The sequence below is a fragment of the Diabrotica virgifera genome, chromosome 3 (genome assembly GCF_917563875.1).
Source record: "Diabrotica virgifera virgifera chromosome 3, PGI_DIABVI_V3a".
Taxonomy (NCBI): Eukaryota; Metazoa; Arthropoda; class Insecta; order Coleoptera; family Chrysomelidae; genus Diabrotica; species Diabrotica virgifera.
In genome coordinates, this window is record NC_065445.1 from 269,962,053 (window position 1) to 269,976,578 (window position 14,526).

A 14,526-nucleotide genomic window follows, 5' to 3' on the forward strand; every position below is an offset into this window, starting at 1 on the left:
AATAAATTATGCATAAATGCAAAGATTGCGCTGGGCAGGTCACTTTATAAGAATGGATAACGACAGAACACCTAGTAGAACGATTAGCGGAACTATGGTGGGATGTCAGCCAGTAGGAAGATCAAAGAAGAGGTAGATAGACGAAGTGAGAACCGATGCTAAAGAGATATTGAGGATGGATAACTGTGGGAGAAGAGCTAGGGACAGAGATACTTGGAGGTGAATGCTGGGGGAAGCTAGGGCTCGCCTTGGACTGTAGCGCCATAGGAGAGGGCACGTGAAGAAGACTGGATATAAGAGTATGTAGATATGCTAATATAGACCCTGGCCACTACCTTGCTAGGGCAAAACTCAGAGCTCATATCGCCGCCGCCTACGAAAAGTATAACTCCGAAAAATGCCGTTAAGAGTAGAACTTTCAATGAACGCCGCGAAAAATATTATTTTCGATTATATGATTGTGTAAATTATAATTCCTAATAAAGTGTTAGCGAAGAAATTTATTTTTGAGGAGTATCAGCAAAAAAACATCATTTCTGTTTGTGGGTCCACGAAAATTATAATTACTTAAAAGTTCCCAGAAATAATTGTTTTCGTCGGCAGAAACAGAAACAGAAAGGGAAATAATTGTTTTCGCCGGCATCTATTATGAACTAAATCTTTTCGTTATAAATATTTTGGGAGTTATAATCTTCGCGGACACGCATATAAAAAACAATTGTATCGCCAACACTTATCAAAGAGTTATTATTTTCACTGGAAATGTATTAGGAATCACTTAATCATAGGTACCAGCGATTATTTAACTCTAAGAAAATACAATATGGAGTTGTTAAAATTTGAAAGTGTTCTATTGAAGACTTAAGCATAAAAGAATGTTGGACTAAATAAAAGAAGCAATGTACATGGCGCCTAAAGATGTTTTAATACCTAAAGAGGCTAGATGAAATGAAGAGTGATTCAATGAAGAGTGTAGATCCATCAACAGAAAAATGAAGCGGAATGAAGGAAGAGGCTTCACAGGGTAGAATGCCATTAACAATGGAACAATATGAACATCTTAGGTGAGCAGAGAAGATAATTTTCAGATGAAAGAATAAACAACATAACGAAAACACCCTAAACAATATCACAATAGATAAAACTTACGCAAATTCTACAAACAAATATGTATATAGTTGTAGAAAAGAGTTAAAACTTAGTGACAAAGGGAAGATACGAACCAGATGGGTAAATCATTTAGAACAACTATTTATCAAGAGATGTTTACATAGTTGAAATAAATGAAAATGCATAAGAGTCAGTTCTCACCATAGAAGAAATTAGCATATAATAGGTAGAAGAAAAAATAACAAAGCCCCTGGTTCTCATATTCTTTATGTTAAATTATTTGAAAAGGGCGGTGATTCCCATTTGAAGCATAAGCATAAGATAATCATGCCTATTCTGTAACTCATTTCGATGATAGAAGTCAGGAAAATCGAATAGAAATAGTCAAAATCGGTATTCCATAACTCCCTAGGAATCTCTACAATCGGAATAGTGAATAGAAATGACTTCCGACACAATGAACTGTCAATACGGATGGAATGGCCCTGTCCCATTCAAATAGTGAAGCGAGATTGCCACCAACATACAAGAGAGAGGTCCTAGAGAGACACAGAGAATGTGCTGGAAAATTTGACAGGCCGTGTAATTTCAGTTGCCTATATTAACTTAAATCGGGGAAATGGACCTCATATTTTTTTAACTTGGTATCAGGGCTTATAGGCAGTATTTAAAAATTAAGTTAAGTTAATAAAATTTAAAAAATTTGAGGTTCATTTCCCCGATTTAAATTGATATAGGCAACTGAAATTACACGGCCTCTCAAATTTTTCAGTACATTTTCTGTCTCTCTCTAGGACCTCTCTCTTGTATCGTGGCTGCATTAATGTTCTTCGTGCATATTCCATCCGTACTGACAGTTCATTGCTTCGACACCATTTACCCTGTCGAAATTAGATTTCAATATCAGAATTGTGCTTGACGCAAGCGCATTGTATTTTGTTTTGACGTTTACATTTTATATCTACTAAAAATAATTTATTACTACTTATTTATCATTATTTATATTATTTTTACCTTTTGTATCTGCTTAACTTTTAGTCTGTGGTGGTATTTACTTAGGGAATTGTATTATTTAATTTAGGCATGTTGTACGAGTATGCATTCAACCTAATCTTAAAATTTATTTGGCATCTGAATGCTGAATCAGCTGAATGTTTGCCAGCCACAGTGCTGTCAACCTTTTTTTTGTTTATTTCTTGTACAATTTCAATCAATCGCATAATGTACAAGAATATATCGTACAAGAAAGTTTAAAATATAAAGATAGACTTCTAGCATTAATTGATAATTATACCAGTTTACTTGTAATTGTATCAATCAACGCTTATAGAAAAGAAAATAATTATAGAAAAAACGCTATTGTTGGGAAAAGTTGTTTATCAGTTATTTTAGCTGGAATCAAATCTTAAGATTGTATATTATTATAGTAATATCTTACATCATACATCTTATCTTCGTTTATCTTGTTTATTTAGCAGTTTATTTTCTTTTTTATAACAATTTTAATTAACTTTGATTTAAAACCATTTATCATCTTTTGAGGTTTTTTTGTCCAATATTTACACTAATATTTTATTGTTTACTTTTCAAAAGTTTTCTTTTTTGTTATTTCAAAACTATTTTTAAAAATGTAACTGTATGTAATGTGATAGTATGAAAAATTGAAGATATGGCAACGGTGTTGTATTTCAAATTTAGAACCAGTAACAAACAGGTCACAGAACACTAATTTCGCTTGACAATGCGGAGCTGCCACCCCCTCTTGATCGCGTGAAATAGAAATTGCCGATTTCGATTTAACCTGCTTACGATGTGAGTTATAGTAAAGACGGGATTCCGTTGGAAAATTTACGCTAACAAGAGCGGACAAGATACTAGCAAAATGGCAACACTGTTAAGAGTGACCAGGGTGACAATTTAGTGAACAGTAGCGTAGATATCTAATTTAAATTTAATAAAAGCTATTATTTTGCAAACATTTGATTTTAAGTGTAAATTGTAAATGAGACCATCGCATCTCCTCAAATTATGTGGTTATCAGTAAATATTTTATTTTACGAAAAAGTTTAAATAAAAAAATATCGGTGTTATCAACATCTGTGATATACCTAGGTACATAGTGATAACACTAATCGACTCGACTGAACAGAACTTATTGTAAAATAATAATATCTGTATAAAAAATTGTCAATAACATTAATTATCACATATAATTAAACAGTAAGTATGATCAAATTTATACGTTTTAGTAATACAACTGCTCATAAGTAGTAAACCTTCCTGTTTTATCTCTGATAACTTTCATGTTATTGTAATCTTTTGACTAATTGATGGACTTGTTAGTGTCCACGCTTCCAAGCCATAAAGGAGAGTAGAGAACACGTAACACCGAAGCATCCTTAGGCGTAGTTCTAACCTTATATCCTAATAACAAAGAAACTTTTTAAGTTTAATGAATGATGCACGTACTATTTCAATACGTGTCGTAAGGGGCCGTTCAAATATTACGTAAGGGGGAGGGTTAAAAATCTTCAAAAATTGCGTTACGTAATACGTGAACGCCCCATTAAGGTGCTTTTCGAAGGGGGAGGGGGGTCAAAAATCTTCAAAAACCGCGTTACGTAATACTTGAACGCTCCCTAATTTCTTTGCTTTGGTCCACATTTGATGTTATCTACGTTCCTAATTATTTGTAGTATCCACACTCTCAATTACAGTATCTTCAATAGTCAGTTGGATGTTTGCGTGTGCTAATTTAGTCATGGTCATGCATTTAGTTTTCTTTAAATGAATCTTCAGTCCGTACTCATGACAGCGTTCACTAAGGCGTTGCATTACGTTCTCTAAATCATTGTCTTAATCCGTTATTATTAAGGCCGGGACACACATATCCGCACCGAACCAGCACCGTGTGCGCACCGCGCCCGCACCGAGCAGAGACAGCAAGGCTGGCCATGCTGTCTGTGCTCGGTGTGGGCTCGGTGCGGATATGTGTGTCCCGGCCTTTACTGTATCATCTGCAACACGTAAGTTGTTCCAAAATTCTCCATTGATAGATATACCTTTATCGACCTTTAGATTGTAACTCTTTAGCGACGTATTAGTATAATATAATATTTATGGATAACCGTCGAAGGCCGATATGATTAACCAAAAAAGAAGATGTGTTTGGTGATATTTCTAGTGATTTTCTTGGGTGTGAATATGTCTTTTTAGTGTACTCCTCTTGGTTTAAAAACAAAGCTTAGTAATACTTTTCAACAGTCTGGTGCTTATCTATTAGTATCTGGATCCCGCGTATGAAAAAAAAGTTGATTAATAGCAAGCTGAAAATTTGTTAATAGCTTAACGGTGTCTAGTTGGACAAACTTTGATATATGGGAACACTGGAACAGGGAAGTTTAAATTGTGGAACAGGTTAAAAATTTGGAACGGTCAGACCACGAAAACGGCACATGTATTTTATCCGACAGAACAGACTTAAACTCTCCGAACAGAGACTAAACTCTCATGCAAAAATCAGACTGCTATTTATCACCAAATAGGCATTTTAATGAGTGGAACATGTAGAATATGTCAAATGACAGGAATTATGACAGGTGCTAAATAGCAGTCTGATTTTTGCATTAGAGTTTAATCTCTGTTCAGAGAGTTTAAGTCTATTCTGTCAGACAAAATAAATGTGCCGTTTTCGTGGTCTGACCGTTCCAAATTTTTAACTTGTTCCACAATTAAAACTGCCCCTATTCCAGTGTTCCCATATATCAAAGTTTATCCGACTAGACACTCTTAAGCTATTAACAAATTTTCAGCTTGCTATTAATCAACTTTTTTTTCATACGCGGGACGCGGGATCCAGACCTATATAGTTTTGTACTTAAAATTATTGGATTTAAGAATTAATCGAAGTATTGTTTGACATCATCATAGAGTTATTGAAAATGTCGCTTACGTTTTATTACACAGCTTTGTAAATCTTCCAATTGATTAGAGCAGCGGTTCTCAACCTTTTTGAGTGATGTACCACCTACAGTTATTTTTATTATTTTTGGTACCACCTTTAGTTTTAAATTGTATTATCAATACTTACTAAGTACTACTATTTTAATTTTTTCTGTGTTTTGTGTACCACCGCCAATAATGATATGTACCACCAGTGGTACATGTACCACAGATTGAGAACCTCTGGATTAGAGGGTTCCAGTGGCTCTTCAGCTGCAGAATTATTATTGCACCACAGACGCCACATTTGGAAAGTGTCTTCATAAGATGTTAAAAGAAATTTAGAAAGAACACTGATGAAGTCACAATTAAATTTACTTGCAGTGCACTATTTGAATTTAACTCAGTTTCTTGTTTCGCAAAATCTGCTTCGCTGCCGCAATTTAAAAATAAAATAATATAGGTACCTAACCACGTGCACACCACTGGACAGCTGCGGAAGGCCGAAAGATGACACTTTGTGATAAACTATTTTATGGCATGAACTCGCTCAGCCAAATATTGTTATATCTTGAGCGAAGGGTGAGTAGTTCTTCCGATAAAAGATAACGCATTATGATTGGTCATAACAGCAATATCCGATTTTTTGAGTGGCTCTTTGTCCACGTGGACTGATCAACAGTTCGATGAAAACTTAACTGGGTGATTGCCCATATTTTAAAATATCATACCAGGAATATCTGAATGTAGAACCTTAAAACTTTTATATTTTACACATCTTAGTCATTGATAGTTTTGCAGTTAATAACTACTCCTGGTAGGGTACTTTTACTTTCATTTTTATGGCTTGTTTTTATTACAGATACATTATATTTTTACACAGTCTCACGGAAATACGAGGCGACCATACAGAATGCCAATCCAAACACGAAAATGACGCGATAGATATCAAACATTCCGATTTTGAGTAATTACGATTCGACTTGGTCATTTCTATTCGATTTGTTAAAAGTTACAGAATAGGGCTGAATAACTGAAATCTGAAATTAGGCAAAGAAAATAAAAGCCCATGAAAATTAGGTATACTGCATCCGCTTCACAAAAAGGAACACATAATAGTGTTCACTAATTCTCCCTACTCAATATGGTATACAAAATACTATCTCGTATACTGTACTAAACTGAAAGCAGTCTTAAGAGTCGATGGGAGATTAACCAGCGAATATTACATTCAAAGAGGTGTGAGACAGGGATGCATTCTATTCCGGCTGTTATTTAACATTTACTTGGATAAAATTTTCAAACAGGCTTTACAAGATAAAGACTTGGGAGGGAAATCAATAGTGAACTGATTAAAAATCTTAGGTACGCTGATGACATTGTTATCTTATGAAATTTACTATTTTTGTTAGGAATCAGCCACAATTTTAGTGTAAAATTAAGTTTATTTGACGTTTCGATTACCACTTCAGAAATTGTTCTCAAAATACAAAACATTGTATTTTGAGCATAAATAATATTTAGTCTAGTAAAATAAAATTACACTACATGTAAATCAAAATGTAAATTCGTACAGGTTGAAACAAATTTTATATCAAAGTTTAGGTGGGTACAAAAGATATTTTCAAGAAAGTATCCAAATAATACAAAGGTATCATTGTTTAAATAATTAAAAAGGGGTCATTTTTGCAAAAAAATTACTTTTTTAGCTGCCGAGGTCATTCAATTACTAATGAAGGTCTACAGGATTGTTTTCTGCAAAGTTGAAGGGTAAATATTTTACATAAGACTTACTAAATTAAATTTGACCCCCTATTTATTTAAATAATTATACATAAAACTTTAAAAACAAATTTGCAAAAAATTATTTTTAGCGTTTTAAATAAGCACTATAAAATATCTTATTTTAGAGGAGAAGTTGCGCTATGTTATCAGTATTAATTAAAAAAAAATTGGTCCAAAAATATTTAATATTTTTTGAGATATTGAATTTGTTTATTAAATGTTAGTCTATTTTCAATTGCAAAAACGCGGTTGTTGCCAAAGAAATATTCACCTGTATTAAATCTTATTATTTTTATTTTACGTATATTTTCGATAGATGTATTGATAAATTCAAATTTCAATTAAACTTCCCCCTAAAATGGCATTTGAAAATTATTCAAATTTGTTTATAATTTATTTTTTTAATAACGTCGCGGGGATTAAATATTTTGAAATGCCGTTTCGATAATTGGGTTCCTGGGAATTTTTCACTAATTAACAAATTTTTTTGTCTTTTTTTCCTCTTCTTTTTTTTTCTTGGAGTTATATTACTACAGGCCCTTTTAGGGTTAAGTTTAATTAAGAATGTCGAATCTCTAAGTTGTAGATTCTAGACCTAAAAATATTAAGATTGGTCTAAAATCACTTAAATAAAATGTGGCTACTTACTGAGTTACAGGGTGTTTTATTTAAAAATTTTAAAATTATTTTTACCAAGTACTTTCAAACTATTTGACATATCCTTATCATACTTGGCAGAATGTGTGGGTACTATACAGTCTACTAAATTGTGATAAATAAAAGTTTCTAGCTACTACCAGAGGCGTACGAGAGGGGATAGTTAATGGTTAACCATTACCAAATTCTACGCCACTGAGAGAATTACTAGTTTAGCGAAATTTTTCGATTCTCCAATACTTTCTATGTAAATAATATACTCTTTACTGGTAACGATTAAGTCATTAGGTTTCGAGATATTAGACGTTAAAAATGAAACGGCCTAGTTATTTTGATTCATTCATTCATTCATTTTAAACTTCCAATATCTCTCAAACTGATGACTTAATCGATACCAATAAAGTTATTTACATACAAAGTATTGGAGAATCGAAAAATTTCGCTAAAATAGTAATTCACTCAGTGGCGCAGAATTTGGGAAGGGTCAATCATTTACTATCCCCTGTCGTACGCCTCTCGCACTAGCTAGAAACGTTTGTTAATCACGATTTAGTAGGGTGTATAATAGCCACACTTTCTGCCAAGTATTATAAGGATACGTCAAATAGTTTTAAAGTACTTGGTAACAATAATTTATAAATTTTTAAATAAAACACCCTGTAACTCAGTAAGTAGCCACATTTTATATTTAACCCTAAAAGGGCCCGTAGTAATATAACTCCAAGAAAAAAAAAAGACGAAAAAAACGACAAAAAAAATTTGTTAATTAGTAAAAAATTCCAAGGAACCCAATTATCGAAACGGCATTTCAAAATACTTAATCCCCGCGACGTTATTAAAAAAACAAATTTGAATAATTTTCAAATGCCATTTTAGGGGGGAGCTTAATTGAAATTTGAATTTATCAATACATTTATCGAAAATATACATAAAAATAAAAATAATGAGATCTTAAGCAGGTGAATATTTCTTTGGCAACAACCGCGTTTTTGCAATTGAAAATATAGTAAAATTTAATAAACAAATTCAATATCTCAAAAAATATTAAATATTTTTTGACCAATTTTTTTTAATACTGGTAACATAGCGCAACTTAGTCTGTAAATAAGATATTTTATAGTGCTTATTTAAAACGCTAAAATAATTTTTTGCAAATTTGTTTTTAAAGTTTTATATACAATTATTTAAATAAATAGTGAGTCAAATTTAATTTAGTAAGTCTTATGTGAAAGATTTATCCTTCAACTTTGCAGATGAAAATCCCATAAACCTTCATTAATAAGTGAATTACCTCAGCAATTAAAAAAGTATTTTTTGCAAAAATTACCCCTTTTTAATTATTTAAACAATGATTCCCTTGTATGATTTGGATACTTTCTTGAAAATATCTTTTGTACCCACCTAAACTTTGATATAAAATTTGTTTTAACCTTTACGAATTTACATTTTGACATTTTTTTATTTTATTAGGCTAATTGTATTATAATGTTTTTAAATTAACATAATGTTTTGTATTTTGAGAACGATTTTTAAAGTGGAAATCAAAACGTCAAATAAACTTAATTTGAAAGTAATCAAAAATTGTGGTTTATTTCCAACAAAAGTAGTAAATTTTACAGTAATTCAACAGTTTTGTGTCCTCAGCTACTTGAGCAGGTTGGTCTCTATGTACCTCTCCGTAGAACTCGATTAAATCAAACATGCTATGTTCCTATCCATAGAACCAACTATGCATATAACAACTGTTTATCTCGAGCACTAAGATGGGCAAATATTCACCCTGATCTAGATTTCTTTGCACCGAAGTCTGAATTCATCTCTGGCCTCAGACGTATGTTTGTTTGAGTAGTTGTTGGATAGATAGTCATTATTGTTATATATAAATCTGATTTATGTGATTAAGTTTGTGATATTTATATTTTATTGTATTATTGTTTTATTATTACTGTTTTATTGTATTTTAATTATTATTGACACATGTATTATGTATATTGGACTTATAAACTGTAACCTTATTGGGCAGTAGCCCGTTGAAAATAAATAAATAAATTTCATTAAGCTACCACAAGAAAATAGCTTTAGAACAATGTTATCTTATGCGATAGTCTCCAGGCCTTTAAGAATTATTGGATTGCATAAACACTACAGGAAGAGAAATGGGTCTAAAAATGAATGCTTCTAGGACAAAATTTAGGATATTCAGTCACCAACCTGACGACAATGCTTCCCTACAGAACGATCATCAAAATATTCAGTTACTCACTTTAAATATATGGGATGCTACATTACAGACCAACTAGACCCAAGTAAAGAGATCAAGTGCAGAATTGAAACAGCTCACACAATGAGATGTACCTGTCCCAATGGTAACATATATTCAGAGTCATGAATCATATTGGAAAGTGAAGTTGTTAAACCTAAAATTATGTCAAAGAATATAATTGCCAAATGTTAGGGGGACCTAGTATGATAACAAGTCCAACTATGAATGCACATGGCATAACTGTATGGGCCATTCCACGAACATATGCCTGTTTTGGATTACTTCGACAACAAATATTTTACTGTGCAACATAAGAAGTACGAAAGTATAAATGGCGCTAATAATTATTCCAATAAACAACAATGTAATTTGCAATTTACTTTCGTTCTTCTTATTTTGCGCAGTAAAATATTCGTTGTCGAAGTAATCCAAAACAGGCATATGTTCGTGGAATAGGGTATAATAGAGATGCTGTAGCCATTTAAACGAGACATGAGGCAGGTCACAGATATGCTCTCACCAGAGCAGATGCTGGCCTCCGCTCGCATATCACAAGTGCATTCGTTTGAGAGGACATAGTATGATACCGAAAGAAAAAGATACCTATTTCATGATTTTATTTTATGTTGCATGATTTGTTATTTTAAGAGTTTATTATTAAAAAAGTTAACCCTTTCGGCCCCCTTGGGATAAATATGTCCCACTAAAAGTTTAAAAATATTTACTGGCTCAAATGCGTCCCGATTTAAACGTAGTTTTGCTTTAGTGGTTTCTTAGTGCAAAAGCAAGAAAATAAAACTGAATTGACAACACTGCATGACTTCCGGAGTCAGTTACAGATTTATTTTCACAAGTGCTCAACATTTTAATGAGTTTATATTCGCTTTTTACCATTTTCACATCAAGATTTTTGAACAGTAAGTGAATATTTTTCTGCATTTATATCAGTGATACACCATGTTCTAATAAGGTATAGCATTTTGCTAGAAATATTCCTGATTTTCTAGGAATAACCCTAGTTAGACAATAATGACCCACTGGTATTTTTAACTGGGACATATTTAACCCATTGGGTTTTTTTGCAGTAGGTTGAAACGAGGGCTTTCTCAAAAGGAACTTCAATCTTTAGTCGATAACCTTTCAGATATTGAAAGTGAGCCGGACTGTTTTGAGACTGATGATGATAGGGACAAAAATGATGAGGCAGAGACATCTTCTGATTCGTATGATCAAGAAGACGATGCTGAATAGCAATGATGAACAACTTACCTTACCACAGTTCTATGGTACTAAGGCAAAACCCAATATGTCAAAAATTATCGATTTTTCGTTTTTAATGCCAATATTATGAACATTGAGTGATAAAGAATATGATGACAAAACCCTACATGGCTAAATGCATCCATGTAACCAGTATGATAAAATTAGTTTCCGATATGTCCACTATTACAACGACGCCGCGAATTTTTAAACTCATCTGCTGCAAAATCAGGTTTTTGACATATTAGGTTTTGCCTTAGCACCACAGAGTTAAAGCTGTAAAATTATGTTAAATAAATGTTTAGGAACACTTGGACCATTTTTTCATAGGTTACCACTACCACTGGAACATACATGTCCCAGTTAACACACATGTGCTATCTGTTAATGTCAAAAGTAACAAAAAAAATCTTATGAAAATCTATTTGCGTAACCTAATTAGGTACATACAAAAAAGCTCAGAAATTACTACTACAACTCTGTTTATTTAAGTAACAAAAGTGGGGCTAAAAGTGGGTTAAAATAGAAGAAAGCATGAGAAGAACCATAAGGGATGAAGCCAATAATGTAAGGATGAGGGACAAGAAAAATATAAATAAATTGCAAGTTTAGCAGTAAAAGTTTATTATTGTGAGTTAGAAATCCGTTTTTTATTTATTATTACCGCAAAAGCAATTAAAATAATAAACATAATAGTTCTTCTTCTTAGATCAGGCAAGACTTGTTAGTCTCTGTGAATACCTGCCTCACATCACTTAGCACATGTCTTATGACAGTCTACTCTTCCATTTAGCATTATCTGCATCATGGTTCATTCACCTTACAGTGGGAAAAATGAAAGAATACCCATGAACAATCACATCAATCACTTATTTTGTATTTGCTGTCTTTTTCTATAAATAACAAACATTGCTTATAGAAAATGACAGCAAATACAAAATAAATGATTGATGTGATCATTCATGGGTTTTCTTTCATTTTTCCGACTATACCTAGTTTGTATATGTGGTTTCTTAAATAGCAATATCCAGTCACCATTTCAATGACTGCTCTGATCTCTTGTTTACTGAGGTTAATAAATGTTAACGTTAACGTAAGTTACAGTTAAAGAAAAGAAAAATACTAAAGGTGGGAAAAGAATCACTATCGGAACAATGCAACCAATTGGTAAGAATCGTGTTAGAAGAACAAGATGGTTGAACAACTAACAAAACCCACAGTTTGTTACAACACAGTCGACATCGCCAACCATTAGTGTAATAGAAGGTCTATTTGCCTCGAAACCCAGCGAAGGTATTAATTTATGAAACAACTGTGTATGGCACTGTAGTAAAAATAGATCTAAAATTTTCTACATTCATAAGGCAAAAATATAAAATTTGGACATAAAATCATCTAGATATAAAAAAAATAGATAAATTTTTAAATCAAAACAGGTCTTAAAAAAACAAACATAGCAATTTAGAGTATTCGTAGAGTTGTTTTTATTACTGGAGAACAGCCAGGGACAGAGATAGTTGGAGGTGGATACTGGGAGAGGCCAGGGCCTGACTTGGGCTGTAGCGCCAAAGGAGAGAGAGAGTTTCTATTACATTGAACAACAGGTAAAGTTGGGTTAAGTTTGAATCAATTAAATTAAGTTCTGGACAAGAAATTATATTTTTACAACAAAACACTCTGCAGGTACATACCTAATGCTTCCAAATATATGTGCACTAAATCCACAATGAGCCAAATTACATACAATTCAAAAACATTTAAATAATCTTCAATAAACACTTTTTCAAAAAAAAAATAATGGCACTACAAATAGGGAAATGGAACGTGTGTACACTATGGCAATCACTTTTTGGATAATCCATACAATGTGACTAAAAAAATGGAAATTCTAAAAATGTTTATCACTATATCAATGTTATCATTGTTTGAGGTTACAACAGGTAACTAATTATGCCAAATTTATGTTCTAGAAATTATTTTAATAATTGTGTATGTACTTAATTATTTGTGATAGATTGGCACAGTTTTAATAGGCATTTAATAAAAACAAGATAAAAGTTTCTGTATGATAACAATTTTCTAGGTAAAGGATAAAATTCACATAGGGAGTGACTGTTTTCACTTAAATTTTCCAAAATTTCTATTAAAAACAGAACGTTTTTAGATCAGTTAAAAAGCACTTGTCTGCTTTATAATACTACTTTGATTTTTTACTTTTTGGACAACTAGGTATTTAAATACCAGAACATCATTAAGAATTTTCCAATAAAAACAAAATGATCCAGTCCTATACAATATTTTGTAATGCAAAACGTTGACACAATTACAATAATGTAAAACTCCCTTTTGATTAGCTTATCTCTAATGTGTAATGCCGATAGATCATCAACTTCTTGGAATTTCTTTGTTAGTAAAGGGTATACCCCACACTTAATTCCGTGAATCTATGTGAAATATAAGGTTTCTTTATGGCTAATGGCAAAATATACATACTTGGTCAACTCGGAACAAGTCAGTTAACTGTTTTTGATTCTATTTAATGTTATAAATTAGAAAGAATGTCAAAAAAATGGAACATCTGTCAAATAACCTGCCATGTAGCAATTTTCACTGTAGGATTTCTCATAGGTAATAACGAAATTCACAATCCTTCCCCAACGTTTATAACAAAGATATTATCAATGTATAGTAAACTACGTGCACCTTTTCACAATTTTTTTTCAGAACTCTTGTATTTTATGCAATAACTCAAAAATCGTCAAGTGTTTTCTCTTGTTAAGGGACACTAATAAATAACTACATTATACATTTACTTACGAATCACTCGATGTGGAAGTAAAATAAGCGATTAAAAGTGCGAGAAACTAAGTTAATACGTGGATAATCTTATATTTACTTACTTAAATTTCCGAATTAGACAGTTACCAATATGGCGACTTTGATCTTAAATCTTTGCGCAAAATCAGGCGCAGAATAATCTTCTTGGTCAAGGCAAGTTCACACAACACTAAAACGTATTACCGCTTAAATGTTTACCTATTTAAAAATAGAATTTACTTTCTAAACCAAAACTTCTATATAAAAAAATATAAATACCTAGCTAATCTACATAATTATGCAACATTGCAAAATGATTTAGTCCTCTACAAAAGCAATAAACCATTTGATTTTTACATTAATTGAAATTTTACCTACATTTTTTTTATTTACTGTACTGTATAATCTCGTAAATAACAATATTTATCTCCAACTCTTTAAATTTACACAATTCTAAAACACACAAAAACTAATACAAGAACAATTATAACAATATTTTTTACACTTTTAAATTTTTTTCTTTATTGGAAATGGTTATTTTTATAAACGTCAATACAATGTACTGAAAAGTAGGCAACATAATATACAACTGCGTCAAAAATGTCCATCATTGACCATTATTGTAGTCAATGATGTGGGAGATTGTATAGTTAATCTAATGTTGCTTTGATGTTATCAATGTTATTTTTATT

The 14,526-nt window shown here is 31.9% G+C and overlaps 1 protein-coding gene across 8 annotated transcripts in view; it reads right to left on the reverse strand.

The window, feature by feature from the left end:
* The window catches only part of LOC114328287 (CCR4-NOT transcription complex subunit 4), a 109,427-nt gene extending 95,388 nt beyond the window's left edge, over positions 1 to 14,039 (reverse strand). For 3 of the 8 annotated variants that reach the window (XM_028277109.2, XM_028277108.2, XM_028277107.2), the window contains exon 1: positions 13,918 to 14,024. The gene's annotated coding sequence lies outside the window, so the exon portion shown is untranslated. Of the gene's footprint in view, positions 1 to 12,708; positions 12,868 to 13,510; positions 13,558 to 13,720; positions 13,739 to 13,834 lie in introns of those variants that run through there. The other 5 variants (XM_028277101.2, XM_028277102.2, XM_028277104.2 and 2 more) reach the window with 5 other exon arrangements.
* Between the last annotated feature and the right edge of the window lie 487 nt (positions 14,040 to 14,526).